The following is a 4,344-nucleotide window of genomic DNA, read 5'->3' as shown; positions in this document are numbered from 1 at the left end:
AATCTTTGCAGTGTGTTTGTGATGATAAGAAATGTCACAGCAAACACACAGGCGTCGTGATTTACTATCTAACAGGGGACCTGAGTCAGTGTGTGTGTAACGTAATCACTTTTCAATAATGACCTGCAATTAATACATTAGAGAGCTATTTCTGCTTGATTTAACCCTTTAAACTCAGGTATTGCTGTAAAAACTCTAAATCTTTACAGTGTGTTTATGATGATAAGAAATGTCACAGCAAACACACAGGCGTCGTGATTTACTATCTAACAGGGGACCTGAGTGAGTGTGTGTGTAACGTAATCACTTTTCAATAATGACCTGCAATTAATACATTAGAGAGCTATTTCTGCTTGATTTAACCCTTTAAACTCAGGTATTGCTGTAAAAACTCTAAATCTTTGCAGTGTGTTTGTGATGATAAGAAATGTCACAGCAAACACACAGGTGTCGTGATTTACTATCTAACAGAGGACCTGAGTCAGTGTGTGTGTAACATATTCACTATTCAATAATGACCTGCAATTAATACATTAGAGAGCTATCTCTGCTTGATTTAACCCTTTAAATTCAGGTATTGCTGTAAAAACTCTAAATCTTTGCAGTGTGTTTATGATGATAAGAAATGTCACAGCAAACACACAGGCGTCGTGATTTACTATCTAACAGGGGACCTGAGTCAGTGTGTGTGTAACATATTCACTATTCAATAATGACCTGCAATTAATACATTAGAGAGCTATTTCTGCTTGATTTAACCCTTTAAACTCAGGTATTGCTGTAAAAACTCTAAATCTTTACAGTGTGTTTATGATGATAAGAAATGTCACAGCAAACACACAGGCGTCGTGATTTACTATCTAACAGGGGACCTGCATCATTTTGTTAAACATAAATAAATCAAAAGTGGTTAGTTTAAAAAGCTCATAAATGTATAAGGTGGTAAGATGGGCCTTTTATATGGGCCAAAAGTCACAAATTATTTTTACAAATACTTGGCTAAAATAAAATGTTTTTAATAATGTCTATGTTAACACTTGTTTAAAAGAACTTTAGATGCAAAGTTTGTCCCATTTACCGTACCTTTTTTTTTTATATAAATAAAATAATGCATTATTTTTCAATAATTATAGGCCACTGTCATTAAAATGTTATATATATATATACACAGAAAAAAAAATGTTTACAAAAGCATTGAATGAGATCCCTTAATAATTTAATAAAGTTTTACGGTCTCTCCACGGCCATGATGGATGGTATTTACTATATTTATTTGTAGAAACTGAGGACACACACATTTTGATGGCAGATGTATTTCTAATTACATCCTGGTTGTTTAGATTTTTTAATCGTTTTTTCTTGGATCCTGTAGTATTTAATTTTAATGTAATGCAAAGTTTGAAACTAGTCAGGGTATTTAGTAAAGAGATATAATCTATATAATGTTTGTTCCTTTAGTAAGCAGTCTGTTAAACAACAGCTCTAGAGTCAGAGGACAGCAGGCCATTCAAACAATAGAGGAGTGTGTGTGTGTGAACGACGTGTGTTTAAGGGCTATTACAGTTCCTGCTCCAGCCTACAGGGGAGCTGCTGAGCATGGCCTTAAACACTCACACACTCTTAGGTCCCCTCTTGGTCAAAATTTTTAAAAATTCACCAGAGTGTTGTTTCTTGATTTTAACATTATTTAAACACACACACCTGTAGGTCCTTACTTGGTCAAACATTTAAAAAATCACCAGAGCATTTCTTTAGTTTTTTACTTCATTTTCACATGATTTAATGCATGACCAACAGGGGACTTGAAAAATGTCCCCTCTTGGCTCAGAGGTTCCCTGTTGGTGAGTGTGTAACGACGCCAAGGTCCCCTGTTAGATAGGTAGACAAGTACACACACACACACACACACACACACACTAGGGCTGTGCTCAGAATATCGATACAACGATACATCGTCATAAACTCCTGGCGATGCGCGTATCGATAAAGTCTGCTTTTGAATGTAACCCAATACGCTACTTGCATAACAACTTCCGCACTCTTCTCATGACGGCTCAGTCATTTCCGGTTTAGCTCTGGCGACGTTCTACACTCGCTGTCTCCAGGATCTCCCGAAGATCAGTGTTAATGATGTGCGTCGTATTTGCAAGAAATCAACCACAGCCCCATCAAGTAAGCTGGAGAAAGGTTTGAAATTGTATGCAGCCTCATATATACACAGCTACGAAGGTAAGAATATATCTTATATTACACAACTGCCAATGCTATTACTGTTAGCTCACTGTTAACAAACAGAAATGCGCTAATTTTTCAGCTAGCGTTGTGTTTTTGTTATCCAGTATCAAATAAAGACAGGCTGTCAGGGGAAGTCAGCGTTAGAGCCTTGTGTTACAGGTCAATGAAGAAGAACGAGGCCCCACACAGTTTAATAGTATGCTAGAGACTTAGGGTTAACCAAGTTCAGCTGTTCAGATCTGGTCATAATGTGTTCATATGCGTTCAAACGTGTTCCCTGTTGTTAAACTATTAAATATAGCAAGGAGGTTTTGCAGAGGAATCTGAATATAGTCCATCTGGATGAGTTTAAACGTTATTTTATTCCATAAACCCGAGTGTTACAGTGTGATCTGCACCTGCAAAGCCATCTTGTTTATTGTTCTACTAACATTAACATGGTGCTAACTTTGACTCTTTTGTCAGGAAGTCTAATCTGTGTTGGTTAATGATTGTATTTGTATTTTTTAGGTTGGACTTAGGGATGCGTCACCTGTGGTGCTAACACAAAGCAAGTGCACATGTGTGGCAGGCACTGCTTTGAGCAACCGTACTGTTGCCTGACTTTATCAGACAGCTCATTATTCCCAGCTCAATATGTCTGTTGTACCCGCTGTGCTTAGCTGCACTGAAACTGAGCAGTCCTGGCATAAACCAAGAACAATGGTAAGTCAACATTACATTTCCTTTGGCCATATATATATATATAGTGTGTGTATATAACATATATAAAACACATTATAGTGTTGTACTTGCCCTTTAAGGGAGAGAGAACAGCACTGCTCTGAATTGTTAAAGTGGACAGTATGGTTAGTTTCAGCTTTATTCCTTCTAAGATGAATTTGTCTGTCAGGGAGTGAAGCCAGGACCCATCAATGCCATGGTCATCACAAAACCTGTACCAAACCGTACAGCACAAGCTGGAGTAAGGTAAGTTAAACTGAATGTGTACAAGGATGTTAACAACATTGTTGGACATTTTTTGCAAAGACTAATATGCTTTTAAAGCATTCATAAGCATTTAAAATCAACCAGAGTCCCGGTTAGGTAATGTTAGTAAATACATGAACTAATGAAACCTTACTTAAAAGTGTTACCAAAATATAGAAATGCTATTTAGGGGAATTACAAAACAGTGAAACATTAGCAACGATCATTTTCATGCTAAACATCTATTTACAGAAGTGGACTCTACAGAGGGATGGTGGGAGTTTTCCAGATCCGTGCGTGTTCAGAGTTGTGGAGGCATATGCAGAGTTCACACTTGAGGACAAGCCACTTGTTACAACTATGAACATGTCACCTGGAAAGCCACTTGTAGAAAGTGCATTTGGAATGGTTCAGGAAGGAAGTATATTGTCGTTCCAGCAGCCTGTCGTAACATCACGGTACATTAAACTACATGACGCTCCACCCAGTCCACCTTTGCCTCTGGAAGGATATTGTCTTTCCCCATCTAAATGTATGTTTGTTTGCACTGAGGAGGAGCTTTTACACCTTCAAAGTTTAAAAACACCATTAGATATGGCTCAGAGAATTGAAGAGGCAACACGTGACCAAAGCTCTTGCCCTGACTGGCATCAGCTTCGGAAACCAAGAGTAACAGCCTCCAGGTTTGGGGAGGTGTGCCATGTCAGAGGCCTGAGCTCTGCTGAGTCCCTCACAGAGCGCATCATCAGGGGAAGCCGGCGGCAGACAGCAGAAATGAGAAGAGGTGCTGAAATGGAGTCAGAGGTGACAGTGGAATACAGCAAGTTGACAAATGTTAACTACTCACCCTGTGGTCTAATCATCCATCCTGATGCTCCCTGGCTTGGTGCGTCCCCTGATGGTGTAGTGTTTGATCCCACTGAATATCCTCAATTTGGGCTTGTTGAAATGAAATGCCCTAATGTCAAAAACATTGTTGACTGCAAATATCTGCAAATGGACCACGGGTTGCTCACTCTAAAAAAAAGCCACGCATACTATTGGCAGGTGCAGGGACATCTACTGGTCTCAGGAATGCAGTGGTGTGACTTCATGCTGTGGCCCAGGAGGATTATTTTGTCCAGCGTATACACAGTGACA

The 4,344-nt window shown here is 39.0% G+C and overlaps 1 long non-coding RNA gene across 2 annotated transcripts; it reads left to right on the top strand.

Moving 5' to 3' along the window:
- Positions 1 to 2,061: 2,061 nt before the first annotated feature.
- On the top strand, positions 2,062 to 4,344 carry LOC137046938 (uncharacterized). Of its 2 annotated transcripts, none has more exons than XR_010899117.1 (4): positions 2,062 to 2,229; positions 2,746 to 2,940; positions 3,128 to 3,204; positions 3,457 to 4,344. It is a non-coding gene; the product is annotated as an uncharacterized lncRNA (long non-coding RNA). The 2 variants fall into 2 exon arrangements; XR_010899119.1 differs by having other exon boundaries at positions 2,066 to 2,172.

This window comes from Pseudorasbora parva, chromosome 2, assembly GCF_024679245.1.
Source record: "Pseudorasbora parva isolate DD20220531a chromosome 2, ASM2467924v1, whole genome shotgun sequence".
NCBI classification, from domain to species: Eukaryota; Metazoa; Chordata; class Actinopteri; order Cypriniformes; family Gobionidae; genus Pseudorasbora; species Pseudorasbora parva.
Note: the sequence above shows the minus strand (reverse complement) of the source record. Positions and strands in the feature narration are given on the sequence as shown.